Source organism: Jaculus jaculus, chromosome 8 (genome assembly GCF_020740685.1).
Source record: "Jaculus jaculus isolate mJacJac1 chromosome 8, mJacJac1.mat.Y.cur, whole genome shotgun sequence".
NCBI lineage: Eukaryota > Metazoa > Chordata > Mammalia > Rodentia > Dipodidae > Jaculus > Jaculus jaculus.
Genome location: NC_059109.1, coordinates 112,409,583 through 112,429,810, shown reverse-complemented (window position 1 = coordinate 112,429,810; position 20,228 = coordinate 112,409,583). Strand labels below are relative to the sequence as shown.

Sequence of the window (20,228 nt, the reverse complement as noted above, 5' to 3'; positions counted from 1 at the left end):
ACATTTAGTATTCAGGTAGGAGGTGGTGAAGAGGGAAGAAAGAGGGTGTAATTAGTTTTGCTTGTAAAACGTTCATCACAGTTGTAGTGCCAACTGAGCTATATAGCCTATTGGGGGGTCTAATAGATTTCAGGGTATTATAGTTTGAGTAATAGAGGTGGGGGTTGTGGTGGAAATCAATAAATGGCTACTACTTCTTTGCACAGCCCCATATGGAAGTAATCAAGCGCAAGGGTGGCAGCTGGGGCCAATAACAGTCACCTGCAGTTGAGGGACATAGGGGTTTCAGATGGGTTTTTAATGCTAATTTCCTACAGAAACAATGAGCTAGAAAGAGCAGAGTAACAGACGAGGACACATGAAGAGAAACCAGCGAGAACAATGGCTGCACCTGGTGCTGGGAGCAGAGGGACAGAGCAGGCACGCGACCGCAGGCATCACAGAGCACATCTGTCACCCGCCGAGTGGCCCATCCCCCAGCTCTTCCAGCAGAGTAAGTAATGCAAGGTCCCTAAACAGCTTGCCACACAGCAACAGGTTTGAGTTTTTAAAGCTGCTGCATTCTCCACATGAACCCTTCTCTCTTGTGATGAAGAATTAGTTAAGGAAGCAAAGCTGGCTCCTTGTCAGTCTGAAAACAGATGTGTTAAAAAAAAATGCAAGAAACATTTTAACAGCCTTTTAGTTATTATGACTTCAATGTTTGGGGACCAAGAAAATTACATGAGAATATAAACATTATTAAGTATTAATACAGCAAATAGTATGCTAGTTATTAATTTAAGAACTCACTTTACTCCATTTTACACTTAGGAAACAGGCTTAAAGAAGGCTAAATTAAGCCAGTCACAGGCCTTTAAAAAGAAGCAGAAGAGGGTCGCCTTGAGTTCGAGGCCACTGTGAAACTACGTAGTGAATTCCAGGTCAGCCTTAGCCAGAGCAAGACCTGGGGGCGGGGGTAGGTTAGACTAGCTCATGGTTACAAAGCCTTCATGCAATATTTTCACTACCTTTCTCTCATTTTTCCTAACTAACACAATGAAATGAACCGTATTCTAAGGCTGGCACATGTTTGTAATCTCAGCACTCAGGAGACAGAGGAAGAAGGATCAGAAATTCAAGGTCATCCTAAGCTACATAGTGAGTTAGAGGCCAGCCTGGGCTATTGTATTGGGGGGAAAGAGGAGAGGGAAAGAGAAGGAGGATCCATACCATATTTAGTTAGACTTAAGCTATGAGATAACTACCCATAATATGTACATACATGTTCTACACAGAACAAACATGCCAGAAACCTCTAAAAACTGCTCAGAATTGAAAGATAACACTCAGGAGGTAAAGACAGGAGGACTGCCAGACTTCAAAGTCAGCCTGGGTTACATAGTAAGATAATGACCAACCTAGGCAAATTAGTAGAGACCCTGTCTCAAACAAAGGAAGAAAAAAAAACCCTCAAGGGCTGGAGAGATGTCTTAGTGGTTAAAGTGCTTGCCTGAAAAGCCAACGGACCCAGGTTCGATTCCCTAAGATAAACCCAGATGCGCAAGGCAGCGCAGGCACCTGGAGATACTTGCAGTGGCTAGGGATCTAGTGTGCCTCTTCTCTCTATCTGCCCCTTTCTCTCAAATAAATAAAACTAAAATACTTTTTAAAATATTCAAGATCGCTCAATCAAAAACGTTTCTGGCCAGGCATGGTGGCTCATGCCTTTAATCCCAGCACTTGGGAGGCAGAGGTAGGAGGACTGTTGTGAGTTCAAGGCCACCCTGAGACTACATAGTGAATTCAAGGTCAGCCTGGGCTAAGGCAAGACCCTACAACAAAAAAAAAAAAAAAAAAAAAAAAAAGATTTCTGAAATGAGTATCTTGGGGGCTGGAGAGATGGCATAGCTGTTGAGGTGCTGGTTGGACCCAGGTTAGATCCCTAACAAAATACCCACGAAAAGCCAGATGCACAATGTGGCGCATGCATCTGAAGCTTCTCTTCAGCAGCTAAAGGCACAGCCATTCTTTCTCTTTCTGGAACCCCCTTTTTCAAATAAATAAGTAAAAGATTTGTTCAGCGGGGCATGGTGACATACACTTGGGAGGCAGAGGTAGGATTGTCTCAAGTTCAAGGCCACCCTGAGATACATAGTGAATTCCAGGTCAGCCTGGGCTAGAGTGAAACCCCACCTAAAGAAAGAAAGAAAGAGAGGAGAGGGGAGAAAGACAGAAAGAAAGAAAGAGAGAGAGAAGGGGGGAGAAAGAAAGAAGGAAAGAAAGAGAAAATTGTTCTTTTTTTAAAAAACAATGAAAAAAAAATGAGTCTCTTGGAAATGTAGAACATCATTCTGCTGCTCCAAGTTCTGCTATCTGGTATGGTGGGTTTTTGTTGTTCTTTCCCCTTTGAGTCATAGTGGTGGCATACCTGTAATTCCAGCAACTTAGGAGAATCATGAGTTCAAGGCCAGCTTGGTCTATGTAGCCCTTTCTCAAAAAGGGTAGAAAGGAGGAAGGAAAAGGAAAAAGAAAGCCAGGCGTGGTAGCGCACACCTTTAATTCCAGCACTCAGGAGGCACCATTATAGGCCACCCTGAGAATACAGAATGAATTCCAGGTTAGCCTGGGCTACAGTGAGACCCTACCTTGAAAAAGCAAAAAGCAAAAGAAAGAGGGAGGGAGGGAGGGTAGGCAGGCAGGCAGGAAGGACTTTTCCCGATTTTAAAATTGCCCATAGGTCACCAATGGTGGCTTCTGAGTATGTCTAGTATGAAGTGCACTTCAAATACCATAACCGAACTTAGCGAGCCATATCTACTTGAATTTTTCTAGTAGTGGATAAAAATATTGATTCGAACTTATAAGTCACTTTTTGTGATGTTCCAAATTATTTATATTTGTTTTTTAATATTTTATTTATTTATTAGACAGAGAGAAAGAGCCAGGCATAGTGGTATATGGACACCCTTAATCCCAGCACTTGAGTGGCAGAGGTGGGAGGATCACGGTGAGTTCGAGGCCACCCTGAGACCACATAGTGAACTCCGGTCAGCCTGGACTCAAGTAAAACCCTACCTCGGAGAAGAAAAGAGAGACAGACAGACAGAGGTGGGGAGAGAGACAGAGTAAGATGGAGAGAATGGGTATGCCAGGACTTCTAGCCACTGCAAACATACTCCAGATGAATGCACCACATTGTGCATCTGGCTTACATGGGAACCGGGGAATTAAACTTGGGTCCTTAGGCTTCGCAGGCAAGTGAGTTAACCACTAGCCCATTTCTCCGGCTCTTTTTTTTTTTTTTTTAATTTTTTATTTATTTATTTGAGAGCGACAGACACAGCGAGAAAGACAGATAGAAACCGGGGTCCTTAGGCTTTACAGGCAAGCGCTTAACCGCTAAGCCATCTCTCCAGCCCTACAGCTCTTATTTTTTAAATTCTGTATGTGTGGTGTATGTATGTATATGGGTTCAAGACTCAATACCAAAATGTAAACAAAAGCAAGCAACGATTGCTACAATGGGCCTACAGTAGAAATAAAATCCCTTTTTAAACTCCCCCATAGTAGACCACAGCCCGCACTACACTACACTTTCAGCCTTAAGTCCTCTTCTGTTGTTTTTTTTAAAAAATATTTTATTTATTTATTCATTGATTTTTCAAGGTAGGGTCTCACTGTAGCCCAGGCTGATCTGGAATTCACTATGAGGTCTCAGGGTAACCTTGAACTCACCCAATCCTCCTATCTCTGCCTCTGAAATGCTGGGACTAAAAGTGTGCGCCACCACTTGCCAGGCAAGTCTTCTTTCTACTCATCCCTACAAATACAACTTAAGGGTATAATATAAATAAAGTGCTCACTGAAGACCATGTAAATTCAACATAAACAACTACAGCCTCTCAAATATTCAAACAAGTCTCAACAATGCTAAAAGCTGATTCTACCTGTCACAATACAAACCCCTAGTAGGGGTGAGGGAGCCCCTCAAAGATCTCCATCAACACAAAAAAAATATGATAGGGCTGGAGAGATGCTTTAGCGGTTAAGGTGCTTGCCTGCAAAGCCAAAGAATCCTGGTTCGATTCTCCAGGAGGCATGTAAGCCAGATGTACAAGGGGGCACATGCATCTGGAATTTTTTTGCAGTGGCTGGAGGCCCTGGTGTGCCCATTCTCTCTCTCTCTCTCTCTCTCTCTCTCTCTCTCTCTATCTCTCTGCCTCTTTCTCTCAAATAAATAAAATAGATTTAAATATATACATATGGTAAACCAAGAGTGGTGGCTACAAAATGAATTTCTAGGTCAGACTGGGCAAGTGTAAGGCCCTACCCTGAAAAGCCAAATAATAACAACAATTAAGAAGGGGAGTTGGGGCTGGAGAGATGGCTTAGCGGTTAAGCGCTTGCCTGTGAAGCCTAAGGACCCCAGTTTGAGGCTCGGTTCCCCAGGTCCCACGTTAGCCAGATGCACAAGGGGGCGCACGCGCCTGGAGTTCGTTTGCAGAGGCTGGAAGCCCTGGCGCGCCCATTCTCTCTCTCTCCCTGTCTTTCTCTCTGTGTCTGTCGCTCTCAAATAAATAAATTTTTTAAAAATTTAAAAAAAAAATTTTAAAAAAGAAGGGGAGTTGGGGAGATGACTCTTGTTAAAGGCATTTGCTTGCAAAGCCTGCTAGCCTAGGGTTCAATTCCCCAGTACCCACGTAAAGCCAAATGCACAAAGTGATGCAAATATCTGGAGTTCATTTAAGTGGTAAGAGGCCCTGTGCCCTGGTGTAACTGTACTTACTTTTTTTTTTTTTAATTTATTTATTTGGCAGACAAAGAGAGGGAGAGAGAGAGAGGGGGGGGGGGGGAATATGAATGGGCATGCCATGGCCTCCAGCCACTGCAAATAAACTCCAGACGCAAGCACCACCATGTGCATCTGTGCATCTGGCTTACATGGGTCCTGGGGAATTGAACCTGTGTCCTTTGGCTTTGCAGGCAAGTGCCTTAACCACTAAGCCATTCCTCCAGCCCTGTACTTACTTTTTGCTTGCAAATAGAGAGCTGTGAGTTTAAGGCCAGCCTGAGACTACATAGTGAGTTCCAGGTCAGACTGGGCTAGAGTAAGACTCTACCTCAACCCTCCCCCCTCCCTCACCAAAGAAATAAAACAAACAATAAACCCAGCGCGGTGGCACATGCTCTTAATCCCAGCATTTGGGAGGCTGACATAGGAGGATTGTCATGAGTTTAAGGCTTCCCAGAGACTACATAGTGACTTCCAAGTCAGCCTGGGCTAGAGGGAGACCCTCCCTCAAAAACAATAACAACAACACACACACACAAAAAGCCAATAAAAAGTTCCATCTAGAGGCTGGAAAGATGGCTCAGCAGTTAAAACACCTGCTTAACAACCCTGGCTATAGTCCTTAGTATTCATGTAAAGCTAGATGCACAAAGGGACACATGTATCTGAAGCTTATTTGCACTAGAAAGAGGCCCTGATGCTCCCATTCTCTCTCTTTCTCCCTTTTTCTCTGCTTGCAAATAAATAATTTTTAAAATTTTTTTGTTTGTTTTTCGAGGTAGGTTGTTCCTCTAGTCCAGGCTGACCTGGAATTCACTAGGTAGTCTCAGGGTGGCCTCAAAGTCAAAGTGATACCCCTACCTCTGCCTCCCTACTACTGGGATTAAAAGTGTGTGCCACCACTCCTGGCTAAAATAAATGATAATATTTAAAAAGGGAAAAAGTTCCCTCTTTCTGAAAAAATATAAAACTGAAAGAAGGGCTGGAGAAATTGCTCAGTGGGTTAAGGTACTTGTCTGCAAAGCCTAACAACCTGAGGTTGGTTCCCCAGTAACCTGTAAAACCAGATGCACAAAGTGGCACATGCATCTGGAGTTCAACTGCAATGGCTGGAGGCCCTGGCATGCCAATTCATCTTCCCTCCCTTCTTCCCACCTTCCCCGACGTGGTAGCGCACACCTTTAAACCCAGCACTCTGGAGGCAGAAGTAAGAGGAACACTGCCAGCCTGAGACTACATAGTGAATTCCAGGTCAGCCCAGAGTAGAGCGAGACTCTACCTAAAAAAAACTATCTAAATAAATAAAGCTGAAGGAAGAATTTGAGAAGTTAAACAGCACTATTCTATAGCCAGGAATGGTAGCACATGCTGTAATCCCGGCACTCTAGATCAATGCCAATCTAGTCTGTCTGTCAGATTGTAGGCCATCGGGGATATATAGAGACCCTCTATGAGAAAACAAACAACTGTGCAAGTGGCATAAGGTTGAAGAACTCTAAGAAATGCAAATATTTCTGGGCATGGTAGGGCACACCTTCAACCCCAGCACTGGGGAGGATTGAGGATCAGGACCACAGTGAGCTCGAGGCCACCCTGAGACTACATAGTAAATTCCATGTCAGCCTGGGCTAGAGTGAAACCCTACCTTGGAAAAGAAAGAAAGAAAGAAAAGAAAGAAAAGAAAGAAAAGAAAAGAAAGAAAAGGAAGAAAAGAAAGAAAAGAAAGAAAAGAAAAGAAAGAAAAGGAAGAAAGAAAAGAAAGAAAAGAAAGAAAGAAAAGAAAGAAAAGAAAGAAAAGAAAGAAAAGAAAGAAAAGAAAGAAAAGAAAGAAAAGAAAGAAAAGAAAGAAAAGAAAGAAAAGAAAGAAAGAAAGAAAGAAAGAAAGAAAGAAAGAAAGAAAAATATTGCAGGGTTAGTGATGCAGGCCATCCTGAAACACACAGTGAATCCTGGTCTACAGGAAGACACTACAAAAAAAAAAAAAAAAAAGCAAAAGGTTTAGGAATCTATTACAATAGAAAAATAAGTATCTAGAATTTTTTAAAGCAATCTACATGCCCTCTAGGTGTTAGTCAAACTTCTCTAATTTACATAAAAATAGGGACTGGGAACCAGGAATGGTATTTGCACCTATAATTTCAGCCTTCAGGAAGCTAAAGTCAGCCTGGAGTTCCATGCCAGCCTAGGCTGCAAAGTGAGACCTCTCAGAAAGGCAAAAAAGGGGCTAAAGGGATGGCTTAGCAGTTAAGGCATTTGCCTGCAAGGCCAAAGGACCCAAGTTCGATTCCTCGGGACCTGTCAGCCAAATGCACAAGGGGTGGGTGCATACGTCCGGAGTTTGTTTGCAGTGGCTGGAGGCCCTGGTGCGCCCATTCTCTCACTCTCTCCCTTTCTCTGTCAAATAAATAAATATAGTTTAAAAAAAAAAAAAGCAAAACAGATGGGGCTGGAGAGATTGCTCAATGGTTAGGGTGCTTACCTGCAAAACCTAACAACCTGGGTTCAATTCCCAAGTACCCACATAAAGTCAGAAGCACAAAGTAGAGTATGTGTCTGGAGTTCAGTTGCAGTGGCTACAGGTCCAGGCGTGCCTGTTCTCTGTCTCTTCTCTTCCAAATAAATAAATAGAAAAAGGGCCAGGCACGATGGCACACCCCTTAAATCCCAGCACTCAAAGGCAGAGGTAGGAGGATCACTGTGAGTTAAGACCACCCTGAGACTACATATTAAACTGCAGGTCAGCCTGGGCTAGAACAAGACCCTGCTTCGAAATACTTAAAAATAAATAAATAAATAAATAAATAAATAAATAAATAAAGGGGGGAAGGGGAGTAGAGAGAAGGATTCAAAGAAAGCAGTAGGTTCCTTGAAAGAAATAATGAATAGAGCTATACAGTGAATTCTTCCTATAGGTGGGTGGCTGGATTTGGAGGCCTCAAAACCAGCAAGTACACTCTGTGGAAATAGCAAAAAGCTAAAATAGGCATCATAAACTAACAAGAACTGTGGGATCATGGGACACAGTTGTTGTATGTATGTGAATATCCCAAACACTCTTCTACTTGAAATTTGCCCAAACCCACTGAAGCATTATTATATAAACCTTCTCTTTATAATATTCAAGCTTAAAAGAAAAAAAAAATCCCTTAGAACATCCCAAAAGGATCCAATGTGGAACAGCTTAAACAAATATTTGTGGGACTAGTTTTCTAGCTGTAGAATTCATAATTACATCTGGTTACTAACTCAACTTTCTATTCAAAAAAACCCCACGGCATTCAAATATGAATGTAGCAACTGAAAAATGAGACAGAAACATAAACAAAACAAAGCATCCAAATGAAACCAAGCAAAGGCTAAAGACATATCACATATCAAGAAACACATCATTATTTGAGATAAGCCACAGCTTAGAAGGCAGAGAATTGTGCATTTTATCCCCCAAAACAAAACTAAAACATACTTACCTCAAATGCCAGATTATATAAATCAGGATTCTTAATATATGAAATCTACTTGAAATGGGAATTAAAAGGCTCCTCTTTTCTCCTCCTAGTCTTTAAAGCCCAATCGGAGAGCAGCCTTCCTCCTTCATTAGCTGGACATGTGTCAGCTCTCTCACATCTGCGACTTCTCACTGACTAGAGCTGCCTGTCCCATTCCAGGGAAACACAGATGGATCCCAGATGGGAAGGTCCTGCCAAACAGACCAGCTCTTCACCTTGCCAGAATCTCCAGATACAGTCAGTCTCTTTCTCCCTCCCTCCCGCTTCCTCTCTCCCCACTACCCTTCCAACCCTCCCAGTTACCAGGGCTCTTTGCCAGCTGATGTCACTAAGTACACACCTCCCAGTGGCTCCTGGCCAATCTGACATTAACTTGTTAAATACGTGTAATTTGTTTATGGCTGACAATAACAGCAAGGATATTGTGCAAAACCTATCTATGCAAGTCACTAGTGAAAAAGCATGTAGACAAACATGGACAGACAACCTCACATTTTGGGGGACAGTCGAACACTTAACAATTACCATTTAAAGTACTACATAATGTGTAGTTTTTGCTATTGTTTAATAGCTTCTATGCATTAAACCAATTTTATACCCTACATATAACAAAATTTTTAATGAATTAAAAATACACTTTCACTATATAATTGGTTCAAAAATATAAAGTTGCAAATTAATTAATTTGGGGAGTATCAACAGAAATGTATGTAAATGAGTCACACAAGCTGCCTCTCAGATCCAGACTTGGTAGCACTGCAAAACTGGCACGTGACTGAATTAAGACAATGCAGACAACATGGTTCTGGTGCTGTAAAGATTATAAATGAAAGATACAAACACAATGCAAAAGAGTTTTAAAATCAACAAATATCACTGTGAGGAATCAAATGTTTACTATTAGGAGAACTGCTAATTAATGTTTCAACAATGAACAGCAAAGAAAAAAACAAAAACAAAAACATTAGCAGGGTGTGGTGGTGCACGCTTTTAATCCCAGCACTTGGGAGGCAGAGGTAGGAGGATGCTATGAGTTCGAGATCACCCTGAGACTACATAATGAAATCTGGGTCAGCCTAGGCAAAAGAGAAACCCTACCTTGAAACCACCCCTCCCAAATTTTTTTTAACTGGGACAATTATTTTGAATATCCCTAGGGAAGACAATTATACGAGGTTAGTGTAATCTTTTATACCCCTCCAATAGCTAGCCTGTGATAAATGCTTAATCAATACCTACTGAATGAAAATTAGGAACTAGCCAGGCACGGTGGCACATGCCTTTAATCCCAGCACTTGGGAGGCTGAGGTAGGAGGACCACCCTGAGACTACATAGTGAATTCCAGGTCAGCCTGGGCTAGAGCAAGACCCTATCAAAAAAAAAAAAAAAAAAAAAAAAGTAAATAAAACCTGATAGTTCCCAGAGCAGTATAAAATGTTATCACAAAAATTGGGTGGTATCCATGAAATCTCTCTACAGTTTTTCCCCAAGGTTGGGTCTCATTCTGAGCTAGCCCAGGCTGACCTTAAACTCACAGTGGTTTTTCCTACCTCAGCCTCCTGAATGCTGGGATTAAAGACATGTGCCACCACACCCAGCCTTTACCCATTTTTGGAAGGGGCAACTTTTTGTGAATCTACAATTTAGAATAAAAACAAAATGGATGAGGGACTTGGTCTCTCCTAGGTCATATTACAAGAAGGCATATATATGCTAATATCTACAAGAAAACAGATTCAGAATGATGTGTATAATATAATTAAACAGGTTTTTGTTTTGTTTAAAAGCCGGCTTTTGAGCTGGAGAGATGGCTTAGCACTTAAGGTGCTTGCCTGAAAAGCAAAAGGACCTCAGTTCGATTCCTCAATACCCACGTAAATCAGATGCACATGGTGATGCATCCATTTGGAGTTCATTGGCAGTGGCTAAAGGCCCTGATGTGCCCATTCTCTATCTACCTCTTTCTCCCTCTCAAATAAATAGATCAATTATATATTTTTTGTGGGGGGAGAGGGCTTGAGGTAGGATTTCACTCTAGCAAAGGCTGACCTGGAATTCACTCTGTATTCTCAAAGTGGCCTCGAACTCCCAGAGATCCTCCTACCTCTGCCTCCCAAGTACTGGGATTAAAAGTGTGTGCCACAACACCCGGCAAAATATATATATATTGTTAATATGCAGTGTCCATGCCCAGTCTGTAAAACTGGGAGAAATGGGTAACTGAAATGGACTTCATTAATCTTGAAAAACGAAGATTCAGAGGGCCTAAAAATGAGAAAAAGCTCGTTCAAGCATAAGCAGTATTACACAAATAGGACAGGCAAGCAAGCATTCACTTACTCAGTGCTTACAATAGCACCAGGCTAAACATTTAAAGACTACTCACACTGTGTTTGTAGGCACATGGCTAGGATAACCACATTCTTTTCATACTCACAACATACTGTGAAGACTACGCTATCTTCATATAGACAAACACAACCAAAAGTTAAAAAAAATCCAGGGCAGAGAAGGTTAAGGGCACTCTGCTACTTAAGCATAAGGGCCTCTAAAGCCAGAGACTCCCAAATTCAACTTCCCAGAACAAGACTGGGCATAATGGTGCAAACCTTTAATCCCAGCTGGAGGCTGAAAGTAGGAAGACTGACAAGAGTTCCAGGCCGGCCTGGGGCTAAATTCCAGATTAGCCTGAGCTAGAGTGAAACCCTATTTCAGTAATTAAAAAAAAAAAAAAGCAATGAGGCATACAGTGGTACCTGCCTTTAATCCCAGCACTTGGGAGGCAGAGGTAGGAGGATCACCATGAGTTCAGGGCCACCCTGAGACTACAGAGTGAATGCCAGGTCAGCCTGACTCTACCTTGAAAAAACTAAAATTAAAAAAAATCAAATCAAAACTAGGGTGGGAGAAATGGCTTTGTGGCTAAGGTGCTTGTCTGCAAAGCCAAAGGACCCAGGTTCAATTCCCCAGGACCCATGTAAGCAAGATGCACAAGGGGACATACACATCTGGAGTTCATTTACAGTGGCTGGAGGCCCTGGTGCACCTATTCATTCCCATTCTCTCTCCCTCTCTCCCTCCCTCCGTCCCTCCCCCTCCCCTCCCCCTCTTCCTCTCTCTCCCTCTCTCTCCCTCTCTCTTCCTCCCTCCCTCCCCCCCCTCTCTCTCTCTCTCTGCCCCACCCTCTGTCTCTCAAATAAATAAAATACTTTAAAAAATAAAAAATAAATAAAGCCAGGAGTGATTTCTTCTTTTTTCAACATTTTATTTATTTTTTTAAGAGAAAGAATGAGGCAGATAAAATGGGCCTATCAGGGCCTCTAGCCACTGCAAACAAACTTCAGACACATATGCCACCTTGTGCATCTGGCTTACGTGGGTACTAAGGAATCCAACCTGGGTCTTCAGGCTTCGCAGGCAAGTGCCTTAGCCATTAAGCCATCACTCCAGCCTGGTTTCTTCTTTTCACTGCTGAGAACTCCACACTGTGGGTGTTCTACAGTTTAACTCTTTATCCACTGAGGACTCTCTAAACAGTCTCTAGCTTTTCTGACATGAATAAATGTTACATGAAGCTAGGTGTGGTAGTACACTAGGGAGACTGCAATACAAGGGTCACTGTGAGTTCCAAGGCCAGCCTAGTACTACAGAGTGAGCTCCAGAGCCGGGCATGGTGGCGCACTCCTTTAATCCCAGCACTCGGGAGGCAGAGGTACGAGGATCCATGAGTTCAAGGCCACCCTGAGACTACATAGTGAATTCCAGGTCAGCCTGGGCCAGAGTGAGACTATACCTCAAAAAGACAAAAAAGCAGACTGGAGAGATGGCGTAGCTGTTGAGCGCTTGCCTGTGAAGCCTAAGGACCCTGGTTCGAGGCTCGATTCCCCAGGACCCACGTTAGCCAGATGCACAAAGGGGTGCACGCGTCTGGAGTTCGTTTGCAATGGCTGGAGGCCCTGGCGCGCCCATTCTCTCTTTCGGTCTCTATCTGCCTCTTTCTCTCTCTGTCTCTCTCTCTCAAATAAATAAATAAAAATCTTTAAAAAAAAAAAAAAAGACAAAAAAGCACAGAGTGAGTTCTAGGTCAGCCTTGGCTCAGCTGTTAAAGGTACTTGCTTACAAAGCCTACCAGCCTGGGTTTGATTGCCCAGGTTTCTACATAAAGCCAGATGGAGTTCATTTGCAGCAGGAGAGGCCCTGGAGCACCCATGAACCCACACACTCATCCCCTCCTCCCCTCTCTGTTTGCAAATAAACATTGTAAAATAAGAATTAAAAATAGATGGTTACATGGCTCCCATCTGTAACCCAAGCACCAGGGAGTTGAGGCAGGCAGATCACCATGGGCTTAGATACAGCCTGTTCAAAGACAGCCTGAGCTCAGCAGTTGAAGGTGCTTGCTTGCTAAGTCTGACAACCTGGGTTCGATTCCCCAGTACCCACCTAAAACCAGATGCACAAAGTGGCACATGCGTCTGGAATTCGTTTGCAATGGCAACAGGCCCTGGCCTGCCCCTCTCCCTCCCTGTTGCAGTCAAGTTCACACTGTAGGCAGAAAACACCCAACCAAGAGCAGCTAGTGGGGAGAAAAAAAAAAAAAAGGTTTATTTTGCCTTACAGACTCCATGATGGGGAAGCTCCATGATGGCAGGGGAAAACAACAGCAGGAGCAGAGAGGGTTGACATCACCTCCTAGCCAACATCAGATGGACAATAGCAACAGGAAAGCATGCCAAACACTGGCAAGAGGAAGCTAGCTTTAACACCGATAAACCCGTCACCAAAAATACATTGCCTCCAGGGGCCTTTAATTCCCAAATCTCCATCAGCTGAGGACCTAGCATTCAGAACACCTAAATTTATGGGGGACACCTGAATCAAACCACCACACTCCCCCTCTCCTCCCCTCCCTCCCTCCCTCCTTCATTTCCTCCTTCCTTCCTTGTAAATAAAGGAAGAAAAGAATATATAAACATATATGGCCAGGCAGAGTGGCACACGCCTTTAATCTCAGTGCTGGGAAGGCAGAGGTAGGAGATCATCATGAGTTCAAGGCCAGCCTGGGACTACATGGTGAATTCTAGATTAGCCTGGGCCTGAGTGAGACCCTACCTCAAAAAACTAAAAAGGCCAGGTGTGGTGGTGCAAGCCTTAGTCCTAGCACTTGGGAGGCAGAAGTAGGAGGACTGTCATGAGTTTGAGGTCAGCCTGAGACTATACAGTAAATTCCAGGTCAGCCTGGGCTAGATCAAAACCCTACCTTGAAAAACCAAACCAACCAAACAAAAATATATATGTAAGAGGGAAAGACTGCAGAAGAGCATCAGGAAGAAGCACAGAGAGTGTAAATCCCTAAGGATTCCATGCAGTTGGAAACAGCTGGATATAAAAGACAGGGAAACCAGCCAAATGGACATCATCTGTGAGCAGTGAGAAACATAATTCTGGAAGTCAAAAAGAAACACTCCTTGAGAAACAGAAGCAGCACAAGTCTAAGGAAGGTGCCAGGTATCTCACTATCTCAGTATACACCACACTATTTATAGTCCCTTTAACCTGACAGCTGCCTCCTCCCCGCAGGTAGAGTCTCACTCTTTCCCAGGCTGGCCTTGAACTCAGTGATTTGTCTACCGCAACCTCCCAAGTGCTGGAAGAAAAGGCATGCACCACTATGCTTGCCCCTAACAGCTTTTTCTTTTTTCATTTTTATTTATTTGAGAGCGACAGAGAGAGAGAGAGAGAAAGAGGCAGGTAGAGAGAGAATAGGCACGCCAGGGCCTCCAGCCACTGTAAATGAACTCCAGACACACGTGCCCCCTTGTGTATCTGGCTAGTGTGGGTTCTGGGAAATCGAGCCTCAAACCGGGGTCCTTAGACTTCACAGACAAGCGCTTAACCGCTAAGCCATCTCTCCAGTCCCCCACCCACCCCCTCCGTCAGCTTTTTATAAAAGCTCTCCTGTTCATTTTATTGACAAATATAATCAAAAGGTACAGACAAAGCTGCGATCTTCTCATAGGTTCTGATCAGACAGACGGGTGTTTTTCAAAAGATTATATCATGTATGAAAAATCTTAAAAGTGTTCAAGAAAGACAGACTTTAAAAGAAACCTATCTAAAACTGACTCACATTTCCAAGTTGCTTCAAGAAAGAAAAAAACACATCCTGTAGAAGTCTTTTTTTTTTTAAACATATTCGGTTATAAATATGTCATGTTCCAACCCAGTGAAAAAGAGCTAATAGATGGCTTGCAGTGCTGTCTCAGGCATCTGTCCTCTACCTTCTTGATTCAACCTTCTGTTCTAAAATCAAATGACATCTGCTCAGTGAAACTACCTATGTCCTCTCCTTCACTATCCTCACTGGACAGAATTACATCTTTGGCCCCAAAACTATATATAAATAAGTTATCTCATTATTAGAATTTAAGTCATGTACCACTCATCACAAAGCCAAAACAGCGCTCTCTGTACAATAGATGCTAAAACAGAGATAAGGGGTATTTGGTGGTGTATGGCCAAGGAAGCCAAGACCTAAAAAGATCTGCAGACCAAATCCATGGTTCCAAGAGTTCTGGATTCCCTTTGTTAAGTCTGATAACTGTGGCTTTTTTCCAGCTAGGGAGCTAGGTTTGAGTATTCAATACATTTTGTATGCATTCAAAATTCTCCAGAGCATGCCAAAGGGTGAATTCCATCCCAAGCACCAACAAAAATAGAAAATAGGGCTGGAAAGATGGCTTAGCAGTTAAGGTGCTTGTCTACAAAGCCAAGGACCCAGGTTCGATTCCCCAGGACCCACGTAAGCCAGATGCACAAGGTGGCACATGTATCCAGAGTTGCTTTTTTTTTTTTTTTTTTTTTTTTGCAATGGCTGGAGACCCTTGGCATGCCCATTCTCTCTGCCTGTTTCTTTTTAAAAATATTTTAATTAGTTAAATTAATTTACTTATCTGACAGTGGGAGAGAGAGAGACAGAGACAGACAAGATAGAATGAGCGCGCCAGGGCCTCCAGCCACTGCAGATGAATTCCAGACGCATGCACCTCCTTGTGCATCAGGCTAATGTGGGTCCTAGGGAATTGAACCTGGGTCCTTTGGCTTTGCAGGCAAACACTTTAACTGCTAAACCATCCCTCCAACTCTCTCTGCCTGTTTCTATCACTCTCTAAAATAAATAAAAATATTTTTAAAAAAACTTAAAAAATTCCTAGTAGGGGCTGGAGAGATAGCTTAGCAGTTGAGGCACTTGCCTACAAAACCAAAGGACCCAGGTTCAACTCCCCACAACCCATATAAGACCGATGCACAAGGTGGCACATGCATCTGGAGTTGGTTTGTAGCAGCTGGAGGCTCTGCTGTGCCCATTCTCTCCCTCTCAAATAAATAAACAAAAATTTTTGCAGAGCATGGCTGCATATGCCCTTTTTTTTTTTTTTTTTGTTTTTGTTTTTTCAAGGTAGGGTCTTACTCCAGCCCAGGCTGACCTGGAATTCACTATGAAGTCTCAGGGTGGCCTCGAACTCACGGCAATCCTCCTACCTCTGCCTCCCGAGTGCTGGGATTAAAGGCGTGAGCCACCACGCCTGGCTTGCATATGCCTTTAATCCCAGCACTAAGGAGGCAGAGGCAGGAGGATTGCCCATGAGTGAGTTTGAGGCCACCCTGAGTTTACATAGTTAATTCCAGGACAGCCTGGGTCAGAGTGAGACCCTACCTCCAAAAAAAAAAAAAAAGAAGCAGCAGCAGCAGCCGCCGCATGTAATGGTGCATGCCTTTAATCCCAGCACTTAGGAGGCAGAGGTAGAAAGATCACCATGAGTTCAAAGATACCCTGAGACTACATTATTGAGACTACACTGTGAATTTCAAGTCAGCCTGGACTACAGTGAAACCCTACTTTGAACCCCCCAAAAAAGGGGGGGTGAAGTGAAGACATGTTTAAGCCCTTTATATTCTTGCTTTCCTACCTTTGAACTTTTTTTCTTTTTAACTTGATCTTTGCCAGTCTTCCCCTTCTCTTGTCAACAGGTTCACTGGGTCATTAGCCATTTAACAAATGATGGTTTGGAGGATAAAAGACAGATCCTTCACATATGCAATGGAATTCCAAACTCTATGTTCCTGGCTCCACAATGTCTGATTCAGAAAAAACTGCTGGGAGCTATTAGTTTAGCTTGCCCACCCAGAAACATAAGTAAGACCCGGAGTTCCTTTTATACCACATGCATATGCCCCTCATTTATGCCTACAGTTGTATGATTGTGTACTTTTGTTTAGGAACACACTGAGTCCAGTGTGACCACAGACATTATTATAAAGGTCCGGAAGGAATCCAGAATGAAACAGTTTCAAATGTAGAACTATAACAGAATTTCTTCTTGTAGTGGGACAGTAATCCAACAAAAATGCATTTCAAAATCCCAAACACAGGGTAAAGGGACTATATGGTAACAATCTCAAATGCATTCTGGGTTCAATGACAGACATCATTTGACACTTTATAAGTATCCTTTGTACTTTTCTACTTCACTCTAGCCCAGGCTACCTTGGAATTCACTATAATACTTCTAGCTTTTACTAAATTATAGCTGGAAATATAGCCTTGTAAATCTGTGCACATTTTCTATCATCCTACATTTTGTAATGTCAAGTCATACTCTTATTTCAACAAATGCTTATGGAACACTGCATCCTGAATAATTAATCTCTAAACTCTTGGTCTCAAATTGTCTTCCCTTTTTTAGAAACAGTTCTAAGGATTGAACCAAGGTCCTCACCCATGTTACAAGTACTCTATGACTAATCCCTCAATTCATTACCCCACATTAAAAACTATACTCATTTTCCTGGAAACCCAAGGCAATTGGTTTCTGGCATGTGCACATAGACAGTATGTGGGATATGTGTGTGTTATGTGCAAGATTCACACATGCAAAGATTTATCCACTTCTTTCCTTGAGACAGTATCTCACTGAACTCAGACTGGCTGACCAGAAAGCCCCAGAGATTCTCTTGTGTGGATCCACCTCAGTACTAGGGTTACAGACATGCATAACTCCCAACTATTTTTTTTGTCCCAACCCTCCCACCCCCACCAAGATAGGGTCTCACTCTAGCCCAGGCTGACCTGGAACTCTGTAGCTCCAAGCTGGCCTCAAACTCTTGAGGTAGGAGATAGATATCATCCTACCTCCTCAGCCTCCAGAATGCTGGGATTAAAGGCGTGTGCCACCACACCCAGCTTCTCCCAGGTTTTTACATGGATGCTAGGGAATCAAATTTAGGCAGCCTCATGTGCTCTAACCAACTGTCTTAGCCATCTCCCCAGCACTCCATTGCTTATTTATGGTGCAATCCTGACAAGTGGATTAAGAATGGGTATGGAAGAGCTAGAGAGATGGCTTAACCACCTAAGGTGCTTGCCTGCAAAGCCAAAGGACCAAGGACCCAGGTTTCGATTCCCCAGGACCCACATAAGCCAGATGCACAAGACCTATCTATGCTTTCTCTTCTCAATTTTTTCCTAATCACATATGAAGATCTTTCAAACTCTCTCAAACCTTAGGTGACAGAAAACTACCTCTGTCCATGCACCCTTAAGATAATGCATACAGGAGCTAGAGAAATGGCTCAGTGGATAAAGACACGGGCTTGCAAAGTCTGATGGCCTAGATTCGATCCTGAGTACCCACGTAAAACCAGATGCACAATAAGGCACATTCGTCTGGAGTTTGTTTGCAGTAACAGGAGGCCCTGACACACCCATACCCACTCTCTCTCAAATAAATAAAAATATTAAACTTTAAAGTTGACCAGTTTTACCAGGCATGGTGGTGCAAGCCTTTAATCCCAATACTCGGGAGGCAGAGATAGAAGGATCACCATGAGTTCAAGGCCACCCTGAGACCACATAGTTAATTCCAGGTCAGCCTGAACCAGAGTGACACACTACCTCGAAAAAAAAAAAAAAATGACCAATTTCTTCCAGGGAGGTCAGTGATAGCCCCAAAACATTACAGGCCATCGCCAAGGCTCTTGGTTTCCTACCAGGAATAGATGGTAAGACCCTATTGCTGAAGGCTCCACATACTTGAGCTGCAAGATCACTGAGAAATCCTGCTGAAGCTGAGCTGAAAACCTCTTCCATGTAGACCAGCTGACAGAAAGCTGGAAAAAGCTACAATGCATGCAGTTCAATGGGAGAGAGAGAAATCACCAGATACTCAACAGTGGACACCGCAAGCCTTAAATTTGACTAGCCAGGCCAAATGAGCCAACAGGTGCAATAGTGGCATGTCTGTTATGGGAGAAACCAACCACTCTCATTGGACGGGAGGCCCGCTCCGTGGGAAGGAATACATCCCTAATACTGAAAACCTACAACAGGAGTAGTCATGAGCCCTAGCTGTGTAATATCTGCTGGTGTCTGGCTAAATGTGTATACTATACTCATCAAAGTGCCCAGTAAGCACTTCTCTTAATGTTCACACCCATATATTAATGCTACTCTCACTTTTGGTTAGAGAAGCTTCTCTTTTCAGATGGCGGTGACATTGGGATAACTCAGAAGGCGCCATGTTGCTGAGTAGTGACAGGAGGCTCAGCACCAAAATCTCTATCACACCTTACAAGACTCAGGGTCCATTGTGAAAGAAGTAGCAGAAAGAACGTACGAACCAAAGGAAGGGTACAACACGCTCCAGACACAAAAAATGGCCCGGATATCCATGACTTCAAGCACTTGACACTACCTATACAAGACCATCATAATAGAAGGAAAAGATGATGACATCAAAATAAAAGAGATTGATTGAGAGGGGGTGGAAGGGAATTATCATGGGTTATTGTCTACAATTATGGAAGTTGTCAATAAAAAAATTTTTTTTAAATATACAAAACTGGCCAATTTCTTTAAAAACCCAATAATGCATCCAACTAGCAGTCCATATTATCTACCTCATTCTTCCTCTGTAAAACTATGACTAGATTTGGAGTTGGGTGTGGTAGCCTATAATCTCAGAACTTGGTAGGTGGAGACAGGAAAAGCTGACCTGGAATTCACTATGTAGTCTCAGGGTGGCCTCAAACCCACAGTGATCTTCCTACCTCTGCCTCCCAAGTGCCAGGATTAAAGGCATGAACCACCATGCCTGGCCCCATCGTATTCTTGAGCATGATACCCATAACCTCTAGAAATTTGCCTTTTATGGCTTACTACTTCACCACAGAGAAGAATCTACCATGATCAATGTGTCCATTCACCCAAGAAAGGACAGTAACAGACCAAAGAAGCAATTCCATCAAAATGGAGCTTTGGTAAAGTAATACATTTACTGGAATTACTAATAAAAGTGGGTGTTATCATGGAAGAGCCCTACCCCACCATGGGTGACAATGTCAATTTATGTACCCCAATGCCTTAGGAAATTTTTAATAAAATAACTTTATTACTATATATAGTTAGTAACTTTCCTTTTCATTCATTCATTTTTGTTTTTTTACTTTTTTTTTTCTTGAGTTTTTCGAGGTAGGGTCTCAATCTAGCCCAGGCTGACCTGGAATTCACTATGTAACCTACTTTAGGGTGTCTGCCCTTGAACTCATAGCATCCTCCTACCTCTGCCTCCCAAGCAAATGTTAGGAATAAAGACGTGTCCTGCCACACTTGGCCCAGTCTCTTTTATTCTGATGTCATCATCTTTTCCTCCTATTATGAAGGTCTTGTGTAAGTAGTAACAGATGCTGTACATATCAAGACCATTCTGTGTCTGGAAGATTGCATTGTAAGTAGTCCTACCCTTCTTTTGGCTCTTATATTCCTCTGTCACCTCTTCTGCAATGGACTCAGATTTTTTAAAATATATTTTATTTATTTATTTGAGAGATAGAGGGAGAGAGAGAATGTATGTGCCAGGGCCTCCAGCCACTGGAAACAAATTCCAGA

The 20,228-nt window shown here is 42.9% G+C and overlaps 1 protein-coding gene and 1 pseudogene across 3 annotated transcripts in view; one reads left to right on the top strand and one right to left on the bottom strand.

Annotated features, from left to right (window-relative positions):
* The window catches only part of Cbfa2t2 (CBFA2/RUNX1 partner transcriptional co-repressor 2), a 125,576-nt gene that overhangs the window by 87,283 nt on the left and 18,065 nt on the right, over nt 1–20,228 (bottom strand). Inside the window, exon 1 of one of the 3 annotated variants that reach the window (XM_004668093.2) lies at nt 8,242–8,351. The exons of the other annotated variants lie outside the window; for them this stretch is intronic. The gene's annotated coding sequence lies outside the window, so the exon portion shown is untranslated. Of the gene's footprint in view, nt 1–8,241; nt 8,352–20,228 lie in introns of those variants that run through there. 3 annotated transcript variants of the gene reach the window in all.
* Nucleotides 1–20,228, top strand: part of LOC123462757 — a 51,127-nt pseudogene that overhangs the window by 13,071 nt on the left and 17,828 nt on the right.